Source organism: Anser anser (genome assembly GCF_964211835.1).
Source record: "Anser anser genome assembly, chromosome: Z".
Classification (NCBI taxonomy): domain Eukaryota; kingdom Metazoa; phylum Chordata; class Aves; order Anseriformes; family Anatidae; genus Anser; species Anser anser.
The window spans coordinates 39,677,589-39,701,779 of record NC_139723.1 but is presented as its reverse complement, the minus strand read 5'-3'; the positions used below and the strand labels follow the sequence as shown (position 1 = coordinate 39,701,779).

General features: G+C 43.4%; 1 protein-coding gene across 5 annotated transcripts in view; it reads right to left on the bottom strand.

Moving 5' to 3' along the window:
- Positions 1 to 24,191, bottom strand: part of SEMA4D (semaphorin 4D) — a 95,605-nt gene that overhangs the window by 51,570 nt on the left and 19,844 nt on the right. Inside the window, exon 1 of one of the 5 annotated variants that reach the window (XM_083816537.1) lies at positions 1,561 to 1,583. The exons of the other annotated variants lie outside the window; for them this stretch is intronic. The gene's annotated coding sequence lies outside the window, so the exon portion shown is untranslated. Of the gene's footprint in view, positions 1 to 1,560; positions 1,584 to 24,191 lie in introns of those variants that run through there. 5 annotated transcript variants of the gene reach the window in all.

The window sequence follows — 24,191 nt, the reverse complement described above, 5'->3', positions numbered from 1 at the left end:
CCCATACTTCTGAAAGGAGATGACTGGAAAAAAGTTAATAGTGCTTTTCACAGATAGCACAGGCTACTAATCATTAGATTATTACACTGCCACTCACTAACCTTCACTATTTTTTAAACTGTGCATAGGTAGGAGTCAGCCCACTTCTATTAAGTATGTAAAGAAACGACACACACCAGCAGCTACAAAAAAGTTTGCGCAGGACAGAACGCGTTAACCACAGGTGCTCTGTTGCAGAATTCAGTCAGCAACATCTCAGTTGGCAATGGCTCGCGGTGACCAGCTCCAGAGTGTGAAAAAGCAACTCTGACTTTGGGACAGCTGACACCAATGGCAGTGGCTTATCGTGTGTTACTACGTCCACCCTAAGAGGTTACAGAACATCTGTCATACCTGCTCCTACCTCAGTACAGTCCTTCCCTTGACGTTAGCAATGCAAAGGTCATTTTGACCATTAGCTATAAAGCGCGTGTTGGTCCATGCCCACATTACCTCTTTCCGTACATTCAAAAGCGTGGGTGCAGATCCTTCGAGTATTAATGCTTCAGATTTCACATCAAATTATGCGTGAGCATGTCAGCAGCAGGATTAATAGAAGCTTTGCCTGTAGAACATTCTCATGAGCATTACTGGGATTTTAACTCCTGCCAAGCCTAAAATGAGCTTTTTCTTATGCCAAATAAACGTAGCAGAGGGAGTCATTATTACACTTGATGATTAACTTTTAAGAATCTTGTTTGCACCATCATTAAGGAGTTTATGAAAAGATACAGTGACAGTCACACACTAAAGAGGTTCTGCCTCAAAGTTTGTTGAGGAAAACAGATAATTACTGTGAATTTCCAGCCATTGAATGCTAAGAAAGACAACAAAGTTTGATGTTTTTAATATTACAGAAAAGCAGAACTGTAAAATCATATGAACACACTAGTCAGAAGCAAGACAAAATATATGTGCTTCCTTAGGGCTAAAGAGTAAAACACCAAGACTTTCTGAGCAAAGTTGACCTCTGAACACAACAGCAGCTATCCACATCTTATCTCAAATCAAAAACCGATACCCCAGAACCTTCACAGCTTACAGATTTCAAATGTCACCCTCAAAAATTAGGTTATGCTCAGTCATATGCAAAAATGAATTACAGCCTAGGGAGATCTGACAGAGAACCTGACGGCAACTAACATTTTTAATTGTGAAATGCATTCAGTAGAGGTGCTCATGTTAACGGGTGTTTCCCTGTATCCCTTGATAACTTTGAGTTTGGAAGCTACAAGTTGCTGTGGTTTCACACGGATGGGCAGCTAGCTCAGCACCACCATGCCACTCTCTCACTCTCCCTCCACAACAGAACGGGGTGGGGGAAATATGATATTAAAAAGAAGCTCATGGGTTGAAATAAGGACAGCGAGATTGCTCACCAATCATTGTCACTGACAAAACAGACGCAACACAAGACATTAATGTAATTTGTTCCCTACTAATAACAGACTACAACAGTGAGAAGCTAAAAGTGAACTAAAAACACCTTCCCCCCAACCACTCTCTTCCACCCCCTCTCACCAAACAACACAGGAGAACAGGGAATGGGGGCTGCGGTCAGTCCCTGATGCTTTGTCTCCGCCGCTCCCTCACGGTCCCTCACGGTCCCTCCCTGCCCCTGCTCCCCGTGGGGTCCCTCCCACGGGATGCCGTCCTTCCCGAACTGAGCCTGCGGGGGCTGCCCACAGGCAGCAGCTCTTCAAGACCTGCTCCCACACGGCTCCGTACCACGGGGTCCATCCATCCCCCAGGAGCAAACTGCTCCAGCACGGGTCCCCCACGGGTGGGCGGCAGCTCCCCCCAGACCCCCTGCTCCTGCGTGGGCTCCTCTCCACGGGATGCAGCCTCCTCCAGGCCACATTCAAAACCTTGCCACATAAACCCAACACCATATCACACCATCAGAAGACATGGAATCAAAAAAAGGGAACAGCCTAGAGTCAGCCAGGTCCACTTCCTTGCTAAATGTCTCAGGACAGACAAAGAAAGAACTCAAGAATGTATCACCATCATCTATATTGTGACTGCCATTCTACATCTCAAAATATCCTTCTCTTCCATAGCACAATTCATAGAGCAAGAAGCAAACATCATTTCCCATACTGCCTGAAAAAATAAACAGGCCATTTCTATATATTTTTTTTTGTTCCGCGCTAATTCAAATCAGTTAAACTTTTAAGTTCAAAGTTCTCTGTGGATACATTCATTTCCTAAATTTCAGGTGTTATGTGGGTGATTTCCTGAAATACTTTAACCAGATTTTTTTCTGTGCGTGTTAAAATAAGTGCAGGTTTCATATTGCAAACAAAATGTTTCTTGCTAAGCATCAGTTTCCTTTTCACTTTCCCTCCACACTTCTATTTTTTTTTTCTGATTGGTATTACTAGCTTTAAGCTACTGGAAAAGTACATTACATCAAATCAAAACGCTGTCCAAGTATTAAATTGTGACCTTAGCTAATTTTATTTATTTGTGACTAGGGCAACTTCTTACATTCTTCTTTCTGGCCGAATATTTAGACTCAAAGACGGTGATTTTTTTTTTTTTTTTAAGAGATCAAAAGCCACTCATCTTCAGGTTTCCAAGAGGATGAGCAAACATGCACCGAGAATTTAAGTCTACTAACAGTCAGCTCGTTTTTCTTATGTAGCTTTGGCATATCTCTTAGAAGTCATCCATAGTATACAGAGGTACATAGACCACAAGCTGAATATATGTATTGCAGATTAACAACTATTAATTAGATGTTTTGCTACTGCTTTTCTACAGGGAAAGTCTGAACAATGCTTTTCATTATTTTTGTTGCTATGAAACCTGTCTTTGGTTGGCCTGGTTGCTCATGGTCCTCACTTACTGAGACAGATTCTAAATAGCAAGTTTCATTTAAGTTTCCTTGTTCTTGAAGACCGCAGACATTTCTGCTAGGTAAAAATGCTTATCATCTTTAACAAAAGATTCACCATTCAGTAACACAAGAAACTGTATAACAGTTTGCGTGCAATGGTCTGAGAAGCCCACTGGAAAGTTCAGCTGACACTGCATACCTCAAGGCACCACTAATCTGTTCCCTATTGAATCCCAGATTTCCATGACTCCCTTTTCACGATGCCCAAACCTAATGTATTCTGCAGAAAAAAATATATAGGTACTGGGTACATATGTTCGAACAACTCCTCTATCGTTCTAGAACGAGGGGATTCAAGCATTTTACTGTTAGCACCTTTGAGCAAGGGCACTTTAAAAATACCCGATTAGGTTGTAAGTTTTTTAAATTCTAACATGCTTTGAAAGGCTGGTAGCACATCCAAAATTTAAGTGACAGCCAACAGTTATGCAATTTCACTACAGCTGACCCACTCCGTTAAGACTTCTAGCAAAACACTGTCACACTGTGGGTCCTCTTGGATGATATGAAGTGACATCACTCTTCAGCAGGAAAAAGCCCTTGCTCAAGTATCTTTTTGTTAGCATGAAGCAAGGAATTCCAACATTAATATTTGAGAACACTTCCTGAAATAAACCTTTTGCAAGACAAGGTCATATACAAGAAGTAAGCTAAAAAGTCAGATATTATCACTGTAACATATATGAGATGCTTCATATTGTTGACGTATACTTATTTTCACCACACTACTCCTGATACTGCTATTTACTACTGCTTCTCAGGATATGCAAACAGGTTGCTTCGTTCTGTCTTTTACAGGATTTTTTGAGGGGTTTCCTATGGGAATCTTTCCTCAGCAAGGTTTCACAGGACACTTCCATGAGAAAGCCAGAGTTTTCCTTAGAAAAGCATGTCCTAAGCACAACTGGGTCAGATCCTGACCAAGAGCTGACCTAGATTGCTGACTAATGATTTCTCACACCACTCTGTGGGTAACAGGTCTTCCCATTCAAGGCCCGGAACTTTTCAGTAGCATTTATTCCCTGCCTAACGCTTAGGTATGTTTCCAGCTCTCACAGGCATATGTTATGAGGATTAACCTTCCCTAATACATGTCAGTGTAGTCACCAGCTCCGTGCCTGAGAAGCAATGCAAAAGTGTGGGTTCAACTGCTTCACCTCCACGGAACACAGTAACTGCAAAGCCAGGAGATGGTGACTACGGCTGTGCTGCTCAGCAGAGCGCTACACCAGCTCCTGGGGTACACAAATGCTTCTGGTGAAAGACAGGCTCAGGAAGACAAGAAAAGTTTCACGATGGACTCAAGAAAAGGCCCTTATTGGAAGAACACAAGAGCAACAGTTGAAATACAAAACAATTTACTTACCAGGAAGACTTGAAAAGTCTTCAGCAATCCCAGCATTAAAGGTGAGAGTGCTGTCTACTGAGACTCACAAGCATTATAATAATGATTTCCCAGCCACTTGCAGAAATTGAGATTTGAACCTCTTCGTGAAAGTGTGCTCCATATACAGCTTCTACCACTTTCAGCGTAAGCACCTTATGCTTATGGAACTCATCAGGTAATTTTCTCCTACCTCTAAGCCACCTCATTAAGCTTGCAGGGTGACAAACACGTTTAATAAATGTATTATATTCCTGGTTCTGTAACAGGTTTACTCCTCACTGAGCAAGCAGTGGCAGCACAGCTCGCGGGGCCCCCAGCCACTCACCTTCTCCACAACTTCACCAGGACATCCCCAGCCGCGTGCAGAAACCCCCAAAGTATTACTCCAGGAGCATGACCAGATTCTGCCATCACATCACAAGAGGGGTATTTTCTACTTTCTTCTCAGCTAGTCAGCGTAACATGGCTGACAGGAGCAACGCCTCACCAACAGGAGGTGCAGGCGAGGACAGGACAGGCTCCACCACAACACAGGGCCTTGCTCCACCAATGTGGGTGCTGGGTAGTGACAAATTTTAAGAGCAACAAGCACCAGGATCTGCTGCCTCACGGTCGGAGAGCCGCAGGGCCTGTTCTGGGACACCCCCTACTACCCACAGGTTTAGAAAGGTTTAGAAAATAAATATTTGGACCACCCTCACTGACTGCGCCAAAGGCAACACTAAAGACAGGGCTGGGCCATGTTCTTCATGCAAAAGCCCCATAAAATAAAAATCCTGTTGTGTTCTATCCTTTGCCCCCAGTAGCTTTGAAATTTAGACAAACAAGATTATGAGATCTTAAAGTGATCCATTAAAGACGACGAAGCAAACACTTCAAAGCATAACTGCACCAATCTGAAAGAAAAGGACAAAATACAAATCCCTTTCCTGCAACAAGGAGGCCTTCAGCACCACAGAGGCGCATGGGTTTGCTTCTGCTATCAGTCTGCCAAATTTAAATGGAAAACACTAAATAAAAATGCTAAGAGAACACTTTTTTATACATTTCAATAATGTAAATTGTAGTTCAAAAGAGAAAATTCTGTGACATAACCATGAGTGAGCTATCTCTTACAGAAATGGTTTGCTGTGAAAATTGTGTCCATGAGACTGCACAAGTCTGCAGGGGGTAAGGCAAACTTACAGGCCTGGAAATCAAGGATCAGTCGAGCCTTGCAGACAAGACCACAGACAAGATAGGGTTTGGGCAGCATCTAGGGCCCAGAGCACCAGCCTCTGCTCAGACTCTCAGCCCATACAGCAGGTGTTGTTCTTCAACCACAGCTTGAGGAAGATTGTGTAAAAATACCTCAATTTTCTACCTGCACAGTAAACAACTGCTGATTAGTTGGATTCACGTTCAGCACCGAAGATGACACTGTAATACAAGAACAAAGTAAGCACAGCTTACTTGGGCATATAATGGTCCACACAGCAATGGCTACAAGGAAAGGAAAAAAAATCAGTTCAATATCCAGATCATTTCATTTTTCATGCTACCTGTAGAGAAAGAGTTATTGTGAGGGAGGAGGGAAATAATTCATTCCCAGACTGTTTTTGCAGCAGTGCTTTGCTGATTCGGGAGAGATACACAAGCACCATCAAATGCCATTCCTCTTGAGCTCACCCCTGTTTAGGCAAAGGCTGTCACTGCCACCCCAGTTTACCTAAAAAGGAATCAAATTCCAGCATCCTAGAGACTGCACCACTTCATCTATTCACAAGGAAGTATCAGCTTATGGTTCAGAGCTTTCCTTTACCACCATGGGCTCATGAGATGTTCTCATATCCTTACCGGCACTGCTGCTTTCTGCAGCATCTCAGAGCAGTGTGAAGCTGCTCCTATTTACAAGCTCTAGTGCTGACAACAGGCTCCGAGCTGCAGGATGAATACAAGAATGCTAGTCTGGTTTTCTTTGCTGCATGTTAGGAAAGCTCTGGAAACAAGGCAGACTGTAACTCCAGCTGAGGATTATTTATATTTGTGTCTTAGCAGACATTTTTATCTTTTTAACATACAGGCCAGGCACTATTATAAATCAGGTTTCAAGGAAGCTGATAATTTACTCAAACAGTACAGAAAAAAACATCACCACCAGCAGCAAAAGATGTTTTCAGATGTTGGGTATTATTTGGTCCAAACTGATGCTGACTGGACATGAGAAGCACCTGGTTTGTGGTATTTCTGCAGACAGATTTTCCTTTTTTTTCCTATTTGTTAAGGTTCTATGTTTGGCAAAACATAAACACAGCAAGCACAAAAATAAAGTATTTCCATGGGCCTAAAAATCCTAGACTGCAAAGTGGCAATAATTTCTGCATTCATGGGAAAAAGCAAGAGTCAGAATAAACTGAGTGAATTTATTTAATCATAACCACATTAAGCTATTCATCTCTGTGGCAGAATGTCCTGGACTTCATAGCAAACATCTCTCTATGTGAATGGATAGAAACATTTGCTCACATAAGCTGGTTAAATGTGATTCAGCCCAGATGTCCAAAAGGCTTAGCAGTCTTTGTTGTGAGATGTTTGCAAAACATCAAAAAAGAATAACAGACGCAAATACATGACGAAGTGCCTGTCCAGCGGACGTGCAAGGCCTGCAGTTCGACAAGACTATTTTTGGTAACATGTACTGATAAAACTTATTCATATACTGTAACTGTAGCTATACAATATTCCATTCTTCTCAAAGAAAAGGTAAAAAGAGTCCAATCTGGGCTGTAAGGGGAGCTCCTCATCAAGGTCCCGTCTCTCCCCTATGCAGTGCTGCTGCACCCATCATCAATAGGAAAACAGCAGAGAAATGAGCTATGTAAAATACTGATAATCTTACATGTGCTGGAAAATACCTGACACACCACACAGCAGTGGAAAGTGTCGCACTTAAAGCCTTAATACAGACCCTCAGGTTCAACAAAGGTGTGCCAGGATAACTCTCATTAGGTTATCTTACACATAGTGGCAGATATTAGATAACTAGGGCCTGAATTATATTTACAGTGGGTCCACTAACTTAATTCTATCAGAATAATAGTGCTGTTCAGCACCTCCTAGCACCATGTGGAGAACACATACAAGGGATAACATTTTACAAGTATGTACTATATATGTATAAAATTCATTAGAAGAAATTGGGGTAAGATAATGCACGGAAAAACTCCGAGCAAGGACAATAACACACCAGTAATTCATCCTTCCAAAACCAAGGTCGTTTTCTTCTCTCGTTGTGGAATGTATTGATTCTAATTAAGCACAAGCTTTCCTGCAGCAACAGTGGTTAAAATGTCTGGTTCAGACAGTTTCTGTAACATATATACGCTGCTGGTCTACCCTTAAAAAGCAGCTTGGGAAGAAAAACACAGACTTGTTCTATTATACAAACACGTTTTTCTGTCAGCACACATGTACAGATTTCTACATGTCTATTACACAAAAGTGTTTGCTTCAGTATGATGAGACAAACTGATCCCAAACTACTGCCATAAATAAAGGCTTTTCCCACACACGGTGATCTCACAGTGTATGCATTTCAATGTCACAGGTCCAGATTACCTGCTGGAGGCACATCTTAACAGACTATACACCTAAAACCAGCCAGGCAGCTTGGTTAGAGCCCAAACCCTCCCCAGGACATAGCATTTACCAATAGACAATCCACAGCACAGAAGTTCAACCTACCTGCATCAGACCCCGTGAGTCTCCTCCTGCTACTGAGATGAGCTAATACCCAATTTTAACAGAGGCATTTCACAGGTGAAAGAATGAACATGCAATAATTAATACCAATAAACTCTACCACAACAGCACAAGAGTCTCTTCCCTGCCACAAGGTTCACTGCCTCCAAATGTAATTTAAAATAATTAAGTAAATAAAGGAAACACACAACCCTGATAGAGCTTAACAGGTAAAACTTTCTCTCATCTCTAACTTCCCATCCACAAGAACAAAAACTCCAGCTTCAAATTCTTCTCCGTAAGTCCATCCCCATTTTTAAAGACCAACACACCTTTTTCCATTTTTAGCAGGCCATTCAACCTCAAACCCAAGATATCGTAACTCATGCATATTTGCCTTGAAGCAAAACTCTTGAGGCTTGTGTTTTAATTTTAGGGTGGGTAGAAATCAAGTAAACTGTACCTAGTTATAGCTTAGGTCCAAGCTTTGAGGACCCAGGAGTTGACTTGATGATCCTTGTGGGTGCCTTCCAACTCGTATATTGTATGATTCTAATCTCCTCATAACGTTTATTTTGACCTTTGATCACATAACACAACTTCGATCGACACAACAACACTGAACCCCTGAATAACTAGACCCTTTGAAATGCTACTGCTAGGAGTCTTATATTAGATGGGAGAGAAACTTTCTGGACATCACTCTCCTTCACAACTTATTTATAAATAGAGCTAGTTATACATGCAGTTTTTGTTAGTTCTCCGGAAAAGAAGGCAAAACCACAAAACAAACCACACGATTTTGTGGCAAACACAACAAAACTACATGAAAATGTTCAGGATTGAGAAGCAAAAAATAAAGCAAGAGTTTCCCCTGCCCAATATTTAAAATACATGTAGGAAGTGTGATGATTAAATATTGAATATTCTGTCCTAATTTGTGCCTATCAGCTTATGGAGCAGAGGCTACACCCTGCTTCATTTTTTTAAGGTACTTGGACTGATCACTTTAAATAATATTGTGATACAGATATTCTTATTACCTGCCACAAACTTGGATTTGCAATGTAAAAATAGTTGCTTTGGCCAAGTTTCTTCCAAAAGCAGCAACTGCTCTCCTTGCTCCTAAAGAGAATTTAATGAAGCCATCTGCTCACAGCTGAGCATATTCTAAAAACATCCTGCATTCTTTATGCTCCCTTTTACAGTTCAAAGCCTGGCTAGCATCCCAAGGCTACAACCTTTGCAAGCAGCAAGGCAAAAAGCAGAAAAAACATTACTGAAAACGCTGTGCTCATACGTACGTGAAGGTACTTCAGTATCTGCACATACATCTCATATCATGTATCATTGACAAGAAGTCTGGCAATACTTAGTTTCAAGGACAGGAGATAAAACAATAAATTGCAATGTGCAAAACTGAAGCTTGCAGTGCTTGCTTTTGTTGTAATTGAGTTTATGTTACTTGGTAAAGTAAACAAACACATCAAATCAATGAAGCTATTTAACTGATCCACAATGTTAAAATGCCTCTTATACTACAGTACCACATAAGCTTAATGAAGAAATGAAAAACGCATGTTCATTTATTTTCCAAAAGCTCTATCCAACCCATCTGCAAAATACCAGCCCAAAGATACAGATTAAAAAAACAAACAAACAAAAAAAAAACAAAAACCTGCTGTAGGGACCACAGGAAAGGGCTCTCATACGAGTGAACACACAGCTCCAGTGGCCACGTTCAGCCATTAGGCTGAACATCAGCATCATCTGCCCCCTATGTGGGCGTAAGGGACAGGAAGAGGTGAGCACGCACACACACACGGACAACCTGAGCACAGGAACGTCTCCTGCATGAAGTCATTGCTTTTACACACAGACACGTAACAGATACCCACTCTTAACATTCTGATACTTACACGTATGCTTTTCCAATTTCCTGTCTGTCAGCACCCATTTGGCAGCAGACTCAAAAGGTGACTTTTCAAGGTGATATACTACTGCATACGATCAACTTCTGCTGCACCTGGCAGTATAAATGAACGTAACTGTGCTTTTCCAACTGGAAAACACACCCATTACATACAATACAAATTCAAAAAGGAAAAAGTCTGTTGCAATGTATTTCCAAGAAGAGTCCGAAATTAATAGTGTGCTGCAGGTCATCTGGGGACAGAACGTACATTCACCACAATGCCAAGCACAATGGAGCCTTCAATTTAGTCTGGTGCTCCTAGATCACTTTTCCACACAACTAATCATTGTGTACAGCTACAAACAAAACACCACCACCAGAAACCTCAAGAAAATTATGAGTGGTATAATGGAGTGTAAAAACAGAATTGCATTCGTAAGGGAGCGGACTGTAAAAACACAAAACAAGCATAAGAGCCTCAGTATGCATCATGCAGTGTTTTGGGTTTCATGGCTTCTATGGCAAGACTTTCCAGTAGATAGGGGGACAAGAAAGGGAGAAGATGCCCTGTTCCAAATGGGTTTTATGGCATAAGTTTTCAGAAGCCATAGCCTCTCAGTAGGAGCTATATCTAACATGCTAGACTGGCTATTCAAAACTTCATTAATAACCTGGAGCCTGGGATAGTCACAGCAGTAGCACAGAACAGGCAAAATCAAAGTAAAACTGCTGTTAAAATATAGCAAAGTTCCACACTGAAATGCGAGCACAAACAGCTGCTCTGCTCTTGCAGCACTGAATGACAAAATCCCAGTTCTGTGATCACACTTCAGAAAATTTGTGTCAAGTTGCTGTTCACAAAGCCAAGCTTCTTTCAGCATTAAAAAAAAACTGAAATACGATCAGAATTTACTTTTTTTTTTTTCTCGGAGATTTTTCTATAATAAAAACTTGTCTTGTATTCATTTAAAAAAAAAAGTGTGAATTCCAAATTTAGCCTTTTCACATTCAGAGAGCAACAAAGGCAAGGCTGTCATTTTTGGACTTTACAGCAGTGAGAAGCAGAAGCAGAGATGGTACCACAGAGACTAAGACATCGTTTTTTATCCAGTGCCAGGATTCTCCAAAAGCAAGCATGCTGCTACAGTCACGGGCATAGCTAACTCATCTGAAATAGTGTCTGTCTGACAGAGAAGGCTCCTAAATTAGGCCAAGGTTACCAGAGGGACTTTATCACCAAAACGCAACTTCCACAAGAAGTCAGTTCTTCGTTTGCGAGTGGTGCCATTTCCTCATCCTGCATGTTATACAATTAAAACAGGAGGTTCATTAAAAACAAAGCAGAGAACACCAGTGTGGTGCTACGGGTGTTGAAGACACACAGCATTTCCTGCTTGGAGAAGGCAAAACCACCCTGTAATTCAGAGGAAAATGGTGTAAGGAGGTTGTTTATTACTTCCATTGATTTAAAACATGAACACGCACCTCTCCTCCTCTGCACTGGCACATTAAATTGTGCCCTGACTGCAAAATAACCGACCCGCTCCAGCCTCACCCTCCGTGGTAAGGTGCATCTGGCAGACTGACAGCAGCACGGGCCTTGCTGCAAATCTTTTGGACACCAGCGCTGCCAGTGCATCCATCACATGCCCCCTTTCCATGAAGCAGTCTGTAATTTTTCCTGCCTTCAGACCACAAAACTGGCAGCCAAAACCACATCCCATCACTGCGAGAAAGAGAAGCAGAAGACCTTCCCATCAAAGGTAGCAGAGGAACCTGTGCTCAGTTGCCCATGGCCATTTAGTGAACTGCCGTTCAGCGGCACCTTCTTTCACCCTTTTCCTCTCCTTACAGCAAGGGAGGTGCCCGGCATCCCCCCCCCCACTGCTGTACCACACAAACCCCGGCTACAGAAAGCTGGCATCCTCCACTAACGCAGCACATGCAGAAACACTGCTGCCCCCCAAACACACCTCCTTTTTAACCAGGGTCCTAGCTAAAAGCAGGGAAAAAAAAGCAGGGAAAAGGGCAGCGGGAACCCATAATGCTACTTGTTCCAGCACCTCTCTGATCCGAGAAGATTTGCAGGGTATCTTTCTGGGATACATAAAAAAAACGAGATAAGCAAAAGCACATGTATTTTTCAGGCTAGTGCTAGAATCACATCTCTGCAGGCAATTTTTTCCCCCTTGTTGGCTGGTGTCTGATCCGTGTTACCAAGAATTAAAGAGGTCATGAACTAACAAGCAACTGCTTGAAGTTCGCTCAGCAGGGAAAGCCCCAAAGCTCACTTTGCTTGAAGTGTGGCGGGCAGGAAAGGGAAGAGACTTTGAACAAATATTAGCAGAACATTAATGAAGATGCAGAGACTTGCCAACAGCAGACACGATCTCCTCTCCACCTCCACAGCTAGGGGCAGAACGTCGTCGCCTGAGGGACCAGACAAACAGGACCAGACAGAAAAACTCACAGGAGACTCATACAACCACCAAGCTGACAGCGTCTGGAACGACACTCCAATAGCAGAAAATATGTAACTCATACACCACTCGCGGGGACTGAAAAAGCTGTGTGCACATAGTTGTCTTACCTCGTTCTCACAGATACATGAAAACACTAAATTTAACACTTTATGTTGGATCAAAAAATTTATCCTGCTGAGAAACTGAGCCTTGTGGTTTTCTGGGCAGAAATGGAGGTTGTGAGATGTTACTTTTCTGCCAGATCAGTATCTGAATGCAGCTCACTGTTTTAATACTAGCATGAGGAAACCCATGCTAGAACTCACTTAACTGCAAATTTTCAAGAAAAATATGCCACATCTCTTTAACTGTGCAGTAGTGCAGTTTTGGAAAGCACTGAGGTTTTGACTGAAATTCTGCCAGCCGGGGAAAATAAAGGGTGGAGGCGACCAGACCAGCTGCTGTCACAGAACAAAGCACCTGTAGGTACCGAACAAGCTCCTCGCAGGTTTGCGTTTCTGCTGACCCCTGTCCTGCTGCCAGCGTGAGGCTACCCGGTCTGCATGTTGTACGTCAGCATCCTCCTGGCGCTGGCACGGAGGCTTGACAAGAAGTCAGAAGCGTGCTCGCAGCACGCAGGCGGCTGATCCACCTCCCTGGTGCTCGTGCCAGCCGAAGGAGAGCCCAGCCAAACGCCAGCCGGGAGGCACACAGGGTGGCTGGGACACACAGGCTCTGAGAGCCCCATGTCAGGGGCATCATCTCCGCTCTCATCCCACCCCAGGTCCCCTTGCAGCCCCTTCCAGGGAGCTGCAGCCCCGTCCCAGCTGTCTCCTGAGCCCTCTCTGCAATTATGTACAGCGATGCCCAAGCTTTGTCGCACCATTCCCACCAAGAGCTGCTCAAAGAGGGTCACAAAACTCCCCGAAGTCTGCAGTACCCTTCAGTTCCCTTGCTGATGGGCCCCAGCAGGACCATAGTGCTGCAAAACGGGGAGCAGTAGCACCCAAGAAGGACCACTGAGGAAGAAGAGAGAGGCACAAGTCACCTGGGCAGAAACCGACTTGCTGACTTTTATCTATCTTCCGACTTCCCAACGCTAAAAGCCATTTGAGTGCTGTAAGATAGAGCAGATAAACCCCTGAACCACAAGTTTAGCAAGTACAATTTCTGCCACAGGTTGGCTTCACTGCTTAGATATCCCAAAAAAGTATGGACAAGCACTTTTTGCATATTTTAGTTTACTTTCCCCATGTTGAAGGCTAAGAATGCACCATAAAGGCTCATCTTGCAAAACAAAAACAGTCGGAGTGGCAAAAATGCAGGCTGCCTGCGTGACAGAGACACAAATCACGCAGCCCCAGTTCAGCACAGCTTCAGGCTGCAAAGTCAGGGAGCAAAATCCATCCGAAGGGCTCAGGTCTTTGAGGAAACAGTTTGCAACCAACTAATGTTTAACCAAAAACTCCCCGCCTGACTCTTTCCAAGTCAGACGGACATTCTCATCAGAAGATCCTCACCACAGAAACGCTGGAGAAACAGACAGAAGTGAGCAGTTAATGACTGCCCTCTCCGGATCAATGAACAGTGACAGACTGAACACAGTGTGTGTATGGCCGGTGCGTGCAGCTGGCAGGAACGGCTGCTTTCTACCAAAGCTACGGCCAGCACACCTTACAGCTGCCAAAGGGAAGTTAACATACAACTAAGGCCTTCACACACACGGGCATTTTATTATTTTTAACCTTTGCTTTTCATGCGTTGCACCCCTGCGCAGTGCAGATGCGGTATTTCATTTTACAACGTATGCCTAGTTCGCTGTAAACACACAGTATCAGAGGTTCCCCAAAGGGACAGCATTACAGGTACGAAATCAAACTCAGATGGGAATATCATCTGAGGAAGAACCAGGAGGTCTGTGATTAAAACCCCGGTGGTCTGTGACTAAAACCCTGGTACCCACACGCGTCCCCATGAGGAGAGCTGTTTGCTAAGCCTGTCACTGGAAAGAGGGGCTTTGGAGCAGCTAAAACCTGACTGCCAGCCACTAACTTCAGCCTAAACTGTCTGCCTGTCAGCAGGCTCCTGAGGTTACAGCTCTCACGCCACTCTGAAAGATCTTCAAGGCCAAAGATTAAATCTTCGCATAAGTTAGCACATCACAGAGCACTGGGCCTGCTAGCACAGTTCCACTGGACTGCAGCAACAGACTGTCCATTAATTAAAGCTGACGCTTCGTTACCCATCAGTCAACAGCACATTCAGGAGCTACGGCATAATAAAGCCATTGTTAGTCTTTTCTTTACATGTTCAACTGCAGAACAAAAGGTGATGGTTGTAGACGCTCAACAATGACTTGAATGTCTGCAGGTACCATTGATCCTCAAGAACAGGCTCAACAACAAAGACCTTGCACAGAAAGAAGAGCTAAAAAGTTTTAGTTATAAAAAAAAAGAGACCAAAAAAGAGACAACACCCTAAAAGCTGTGTGTTACAGTTGTTCATCACCCTTCCACAAACACTGCCAGTCATTTCGCCAGTCAACATCATACCACTCAGCCATTATCATTAACTAGAAAAGACAGCACAAAATGCCTCCCAAAGAAGGATAGTTTAATAGTTTACTCTCCTTCCTTTCTCCCAAGTTGTCACATTCAGTGCTCTTCAAACCTACAAACACAACATGACATTTTGACATCTGAATATGACACTTACGAGACAAATGTCTCTAAAAATGAGATACACTCTTCTTCCAAAACATTTGTGGTAGGACAGAGTTATCCTTCAGTGAAAAGGAATTAACAACAACAACACGCTGCAAAACATTTAACAGAACAAGAAGCCTTACATAAAAGAGCACAAGGGGGATTTTGAACTTGTGGCAGTGTTCCATGAATTTGTATGACATGTTTAATAACAAATTGATTCATACTCATATTGTTTCTAAACTAAATGTTTCATCAACTACGCTAACTGCAAATAGCAATCAGTTGGCATAAGGCCCAATTCAAAAGAGCAAAATAAATGCTTTCATCCCAATTTTCCTGAAGATAGCAAAATGGAGGAAATGATGTCCAAAGCTGCAGAGATGAGAAAAGATAGGAACCCCTGAACAAAAAGAAATAACAGGGTAAGGCAGGTAAGGGCCTCTAATGGTAGTGATTTATTCTATTACAGCCTTTTACTGTCAGGTTATGTAATGAGCCCACATGATTTAGGAATTCATGTAGGGAGAAAGTGTTTTTCAATTAGCAATATGGATCTGGGTTGGCTCATGTCAAGTGCCTGTAAGTGATAATCTGGAGAAAACGTCAGATGGTGACTTTAAACAATAGCTTAAAACTCATTACTTTTTATGGCCTTAAGTTTAAGAAAGAATGTCTTAGCACTATCTTCAAAATAAACCAAAAGAAAATAAAAGAGTAGATGTAAGCTATAATTCTCTCAAGTACCAGCCGTTCTCTTACACACATACTTTCAGAAGTCTCTGCTTTTAAATTAGGGTACATATGAAACGATGTATGAGGCTGAAACACAGAGGTAGGTAACAACAGCTATGAATTAGAGGGGAGAAAACCCTTGTAAGCAATGAAGTGAAACCACAAAAAACAATTAATGCGTTAAGTACTTGCAGGAAGGAAAATGTAAAAAAAACAAAAACAGAAACATGCAGCTACAAAGCCAAAAGCTGATACTGAAACTTGGTTTGCCCTCCACAAACCAAGGACAGACAGCACCAGTTTGCCATGGCTCAGATACTACAAAAAACAAACAAACACACAAATGACAGCAGCAAAAAACTGCCTTAGGAGTCCTTGGCCATGGCTTTTAAATCTGTTTTACAAGGCATTCAGACAATGGCTGTCCAAAACCTCACCTTCTCGAAGGAACCAAGCTCAGAGCCGTGACTCAGCTCAGCAGCCTCTGGGGGTTCCTCCAGTGTCGAGAGGCAGCTCTTGCAAGGAGCTGCTTGCAAGGAAGCAGAAGCTTCCAGCAAGCACTTACTCTGCATAATCCATAAAACACATTAATCTCATTGTACAACACCAGGGGCATAGCTCAGGACATCCCTTTGTTCCTTACTATTCTTTAAAAAAAAAAACAGAAAAAAAACCATTTTCAGCTGTTAGCGCACCAAGATATTTCATTAAATGATGCATGTTCAGCCACATTGGTGCAGAAGGAGAGCTCCTTGGGTGGGGAAGCAGAAATTGAGCTTTAGAGCACTTCTACACCCTTTTGTTGACCCGAGATACACCACTTTATGTGGGTAAAGAAGCAGAAGTTCTTCTGGTGAAGTACAGATGCAGGATAAGCTGAGACAGTAACAACAGATTTCCGATGTGGCACAACCTTGGGTGTTCCACAAACACAGGGACTTCTCTTCAATGTCAGTCCAATTTTCATTTTGTTAAGTAAAAAAAAAAAACCCTCTTCATCTATCAGCTAAAATATCCACAAAAGTTTCCAAGAGGAAGGAAAGAAAACGTGACCAGTAAAAACAAAGTTATGCCCTCTGACTCGCTGCCTTCACCCCCCCCCTTCATTCAATACCAGTCAGCAAAGCCCTTTCCTTCTCCCGGATTAACCACCACCCTCTTCAGGCAGAGAGAATCTCAACATCTGCCTCGCAGCTGAGCTTCCCAGCATTACGTGGACAAGGGCACGTTAACAGCAGGGGCACATCCAGGCAGGAGGCACCACCGAAGGGGCTGGGGTCTCCCCGTCCAGCACGGTACGTGCCCCCCAGACACAGGAGCCGTGTTCGCCGGTAGGGAGGAGGAGGAAGAGAGAAGACAACAGGCGGAAAAGAAAGGGCATTTTGTTGTCCAGCAGTTATCCTTCTGGTTCAGTGGGCCACTTCTATTTAGATTTGACTTTCTGATGACGTAACTGATGCGGTCTCTGGTGGATCACTCAGTGCATCATGAGAGCACAGGAATTCAAGCTTATGGCTACCACCTGTTTGAAAAAGCTAAGTAACAACAACAAAAAAAACTTATTTAAGAAAAGGATTTGGGGAAAAAGCATAGCAACACTAAAATAGGAAAAAAAGAAATTAATAAAATGCTATGCTGTAAGTGAGCACAGTAAGTCACAGAAACACGATGGCATGCGTCAGCATTTGGAAAAAACATGTAACAGCCTGGACAAAGAGCGCTCTCAGGTTACACAGAACACCTTACTAACATCACTATAAGGGCACATATTTGAAAGAAGCTGTTGTGAGAGAGGAAGTTCCACCTCTCCCAGACCGGTGGGAACAAATGCTTCACAAGAGGGCTTGGTTTTTTCTTTTCTTTTCAGTTTCTTTTTCTGCACCTGACTGAAGGTTAGCCTGGACAAACACTACACTTAGTAAACCACCCTTTTACTCTGTTTTGCCCAAACCACACCAAATGCGTCACTTCAAAACAAACAGAAAAAGTCAGTGAGAGCAAAAACCAAGTTCACAATCCCTGACCGCATCGCAGGGCACAATGGCAGCTTCTTCCCAAAGGAGCCGGGGGTGAGCACACAGGGGCGCAGCAGGGCAGGAAACTCAGCAAGGCAGCACACAGGACAGAAAATAGTTGAAAAAATGAAAAAAAAAAAGGTAAAAATCCATAAATTGCTACAAACAGAGGGCACCAAAAGGAGCCTACGCAGCATCACACCTTCCTCAATCATTAACCAAGGCAGGGGAAAAAAAAACATACGCTTCCTTCTGGTAAGTCAGGACATGTTTGCAAGTGCCTGGTTCAGCTCCAGCAGCCCTGAACAAAAGAAAGCATTTCAGAGACCAGGTACACTTGCACAGCTTGCTGCCAAGGACGAGCACCCAGGCACAGCGCTACACGGGCTGAGGAGGCGCTGGTGGCCGTCCACCCGTGACCGTGGGCGTCTGTCTGCAAAAGGATGTGACAGAGACTTGTGCCCTGCCACCAGCTCCGGGCCGCAGCAGTGTGACAGCCAGAGTCCTGGCTCAACAGGCACCGACAAACCCGTCAGGAGAAGGAGGGATGGGACAGAACCGTGCCTGCTGGAGGGGACCGACACGTGTCACCGAGTCCAGCTGGCGGACTGCTGCGTGCTGCCCCGCAGTTGAAGTGCATCATGAAGAGCGTTGTCCAAACGCCGGCCTTCAGACGTGGCTGAAGAAGTGAAGGTGACGCACGAGCCCAGCAGCCGTCATCTGACATTAAGAATTCAAGGCACAGCACCAGACAGTTTTATTATTTTATAAAGTGCTCTGTTCGATGTTAAACCACACAACTGATTTATCGGAACCTTAAAAGGCGCCTTATCCACGCTGAACACATTAACTGATCAATTAGTTCAACAGAAGGGTCAACACTCTTCTCCTGAGGCAGTTCACACTCTACATCTCCAAATTTTTGCCACCTAGAACCTCATTGACAAACACTTTTCTTTATAACTAGAATCCAAAAAGAAATTTACCTGTTACGCAATTCTAGCTTACAAAACACCCACCTGATCTGCACTCTTGTGACCCATGCACACAAGCAATGCTACACCCTTCATAAAAGCACATGGTCCCTGCCAAAGCAAAGGGAAAAGCATTAAAGTCTGAGACATTCATTTTCATGAATTCTTTTGTGAAAGCATACAATTCCTGCAGTACCTGGAAAGGAAGCTTTCTATATGCCATTTTGACAGGAAGAAGCCATAGCTCACTTTTTTGTTCTTTAAAATTCAAAAACATATGAATGAAAATGCTTTAATTTTTCACTATCAAAAAAAAAAACACTTTTGCAGACAAAATCATATGAGTCCTCACAAGTTCTAACATTTTTCCCATAACCAAACCAGATTTCACAGATTAACATATTATTTGAAATAAAAGCAGACTAGAGAATACAAACCTGGCAAACTAGAAGTTTAAAGTGCTAGATAAACACACACTACTTGATTAAATACATTCTATTCTCCAGGCAGTCTTCAACAAACAAATTCATGACTCAACAACCCTACAGCATCCTTTCCTTCAGGAAAATGATTAAAGAGGAGAAGCTGCACATCATTCTGTCCCTGTGATGCAAATTGTGACATAGAAAGGTTTCTGTATACCTGAAAATAAAAATAACCTCAAATCAAGGAGTAAGTTAAGAGCACATCATTAAACAGCTACGGTTTCCAACATTTCTCTCAGAATTTCTCCACCATTCCAAAGAAAACAGTACTGCCATATGAGATGTATTTAGGTAGCATATGAAACTCATAAATCCATAAGGGTTAATTTTCAAATTCAAACACTGATTTTTGCTTTTGGTCTTCTTACCTAATTAGTAATGTGGCATTAAATCAAGCGGACCAACAAACATCACGGCAACTGTCACATAAGGGTTACCTGAAGCCAGATAGTTCTGCAGCAAATCAGTGCCTGCTGTATGCAAAGCCATTACTGAATGACTTTTCCCCATTAAAAACCACAGCTTGCCCAACATAATTAAAATACAGGTTGGAAGTAGCATATTACATCTTGGGAAAGATACTTAGGCAGCAGAATGTGAATTGTGAAAAAGCATCATTCACTTACAATCACACAGACACAGAAAATAGTCCCCAACTCATTAGCAGAAAAGCAATTAATCAATGTGAGCTAGTCATCATTGGAAAATGTACTCAAAAGACTGCGCAACAGATTACCCTGACTTTTCTCACCTTACAGACAGCCGTCCTTCTATGATGAAGGTCCATTTTTAAAAACAAGACAGCCTGCAGAACAAAATGCCATCTCCTGAGAGCAAACAAGACAGTGAAAATCTGGGCCTGAACAAACAAGATCAAACGCCAACCTGAAATTAAAATTGGAGAGTAAACAGAATACATACAGTCAGGTTTATAACTGTCAGCAAAGAGACATTTTGGTGTCGGATGCTGTTATTAGACCAGGCTGAAGAAGCTGAGGAGCAGAGGAAATCACTGAGCTGGGAAGTAAAGACGGCGGCATCAAAAGGAGGATGTCGTGCAACAGGTCTCGTACACCAAGTCCCCTGCAATTCCTTCCTAAAACTTGGAAGGGGGGGAAAGAAGAAGATAACCTGACAACCTGTCATCACAGAGATTATAATCTCTCGCTCCAGGGAGAGGCGTGGAATGAAAATAACTTTCTTCTTCGGTGACTGCCAAGGAATATGACCTACAGTTCCACACTAGATAGCAGCTGAAAACAAGCCAATATTTATGAAATATTTTTAATCAGCTGAAAGAACCCGTCGCTTCAGCCAAGTCAGATTCAACCCTAATTTGTCGATGCCCGTTTCCATGCTGCGGCTCACCGCCGCACGGATCACGCCGTGGCTCCCCTGGTGCTCCCCTCCCCAGCAAAACCAGCTCAGGCAGCTCCTGCCCCAGCAGCGGGGCTGGGAGCAGTGCGACACGGCCCCGCCACCGCCACTTCCAGAGGGACCACGCAGGGGTGAGAGAATAAGGTTAGGCTGGCTCTTCTGGCACTGGAAATGGAGCTGCTGATGGCGAGGAGCGGCTGCCTCCCCAGCATTGTGTGGATTGCCTCAACCGTGCCAAGAAGCACCACCGCCGCCTCTGCTCGGTTTGCCTGGAGAGCACCGGCAACTCAAAAGTTGGGTAGGGGCGTGAGTACTCACTGCACTTTTCAAGCTACATACAAACAACACATACAATCATCATGAAGAAAAGGCAACTATTTCTGACTACGGTTGCCGATAAAGTGAAGACACAGGAGATCTGACTTTGGGTTCAGTGGTACTGTCCCCATACGAGGGCTCAGGTTCATGCTTCACTCACCTCCAGGCACACTTAGGCAGGAGAAGGAGAGCATGGACACTGGCACACACACAGCAGCATGGACAGCAGCTTGTGCCCAAGCCACCACACCACTGCTTTTATCTCGCCAACCTTGCAGGCTAACCCCGGGTACGATCCTGGTAGGATCCAGTAGCTACGCGCCCCAAGAGCCACCGAACCATGCAGGTATCTCCGCGCTTGGATTCCTTCGCAACGTGATGGCCACCCCAGCCCAGCCTGCTGGGACTGCTGCCTGTCCCCACACACAGCGACTACACACCAGCCTTGCTGCCCCCGGTACAGCACTGACATCAACCATCAACATCTCAACACCACTGTGAGATCCCGCAGCACCTCTTCCCATGGGTTTTCATGGATGTGTAACCAGCATGCACGAATATTTACCCCCCCGGCAAAGGGCACGCCTTTTGCTGTAGCTGAGGTAAAATGTGTGAATACTGTCAGTAGCTGAGAAACCATCACCATCCTCGAGCAATCTTTATAGACAAAAGAAGCCCCTTCTATGTAGGCTGTCCGGGTACATGCTGCTAATAAAGAGGATGGAAAAACAGAGGTCATAAAGCTAGGAGAGCTTTACATACCTGCTTTGGAAACATGCCTCAGCACAACATACAGATTGCAAATAAGGAACATGAAATGCTTTTTTGAAAAAGTAGTGAGAGATCCTCTAAGAACCTGCACCTCTACCTCAAATTTTAATTAGGTCTCTCTCAGTAACATGTGCATAGGATTATAGACTCCCCATCCCCCCCGCAAATCAAGTTTCAAATTGTGGAACAGATCCAAGGAGCTGGTTTCTATGCATTCCTGAGGGAGAAAGGGCTATAGAAAAGCCTTTTATTTCTGCATGTATTTCCCAGAAGGCCTAACTAATGCAAAAGGAAACGTATCAGGCTTCTTCAATGGGGGGAGGGCAAGAGGGGATTAACACGTTTCACTTGCAGAATGTGTGCAATGGGAGGGGTGAGCGCTCCGATGTGAGCAATTAAACTCATTTCTTTTGTAAACCTTACGATGAGATAGCTAAAATATCCTTTCAATAGAAAACTACTTGAGTAAATGTCAAGGTGAATTGCACTGAATGTCACAAAAAGCTACCGTGAAGGGGGACACTTGAGACAGCATACGTACATCTCTCGAGAGGCACCACTTCAGCACGTCAGCACGGCGAAGTTAAGAGTATAAACACAGGAGTGCATGTTCTCAGTGTAAGTCAGCATCATCTGCACAAACGGTTTCACACACAAGTACTAGCAATGGTTTCCTCCTCCTAAATTGATTTTATAGCTGCTTTTCTGTTAAGCTCTTCGAGAGCTAACAAAGGTTGGTTCTGGGCTCGGAAGCACTTCAATCTAACACCAACTCAAAAAAAAAACAAAAACACAAACAATTAGTAGCAGACCAACATAAGTTATTCCAGTTTGTCCCTTCAAAGAATATGAATCACGAAATACTCCAGCCTACCATGCATTGATTTTCAAAGTAATACACTCCCTTCAAAACTATTCTTTACAAGTTTATTAGCTCTTCAGCTTTGATTATTTAATACTCATTCAGCAAAACGCTTTTTCTACATTGAATATTGCATCCAATAGGAACCCAATTTCAGGGATCACACATCAGTTCCCACCACTAAAATAAACCTTACAGAAAACTGAATAAAAGGATAACCTTTTTTATTATTGCTCCTGAAGTAGGACTTGAGCTGCTGGGTGCCTCACGGCCAAAGCATACCTACAGGCAACGCAGCAAGCAGCTCTTACCCACCTCACGTCCCTGGGGGCCCTAATCCTGACTCCAGCCACCACATCCACCCTCAGCTGCCCCGTGCTGCCTCCAGCCTCTGCTGCCCATCGCAGGTCAGCTGCTGCCCATGGGGGCAGCTCCCACGACCTCGACCCCTGGGGTTTGGGCTTTTCTTTGTGTTCAAGAGCTGGTGTTTCAAGCTCCCTCTCCACTTTGCTCTAGCAAAGCAGGACTTACAACAAATACAGCAAACAGACATGGGCACAGTTTGCTGAAGGTGCAAGCTGCCTTCATTTCTACCAGGAGGAGAGGCAGCAGACCGCATGGCTGCAGCCCAGAATTTAGTGTATACTTACCAACATGCAATTAATTGAACGAGGAGCTTAATTCAAGTTTTGCTGCACTTGCTGGTTCAGAAATTCCTACGCCACCTATATTTAAACACTGTTTTCATGTTTAATGTAATATGCAATATATAGCTCTGTTCATACTAAGTAAACACAAATTCATTCCTCGTGTTACTTGACATTAGTTACAGTGTAAAGAGCCTAGATTATTCAACTAATCTACTCAATAACATGATCATCCACCCTTCATCTTACCCTCTCGTAGAAAGGTAAAAGAAGCCAAATTAATTATTTACTTAAAACCAAATAATCAGGTTGGTTGTTCTGGGACTGTGCTTTTAGGTGGTGTGCTACTTATATTTAAAACATTTAATAACTCAAGAGGGAAAAAAAAGCAAGACAATGCTGATTTTGCTCACTTATTCTTTCCTGTAATGTCATTTAACAGTATTTTGAGACTGATAGCTTTGGAGCACTATGTTCTGGAATAACAACTTGGCAAGTGATAGGCATTTGTACAACTGCAAGAACAGACAGAACAACATTTTCAACAGTAAACCATTTGCTTAGGCAGAAAGAAACCACTTCCTACAGTCTACGCAACAAACTGTTAGAGCTGTTAACTAACAGGTGTTAGTAGTAGAAGGTGATATTGAATAGCACGGTCTTTCATTTAATTAAGTTCTAAGAAGATCCTGTGGCCAGAAACCTAAGATCAACTATAAGATTGAAATACTGTACGGACACTCAAGGCGCAGAATAATTAGCCACTGGACATATGATGAGGTGGGAGATTTGCCATCGTTAGAAACAGAGTGAAGAAAGATCCTTTTTCTGGACAGGGAAAACAAGACTAGTACATAAACTCCTGGACTTGGTA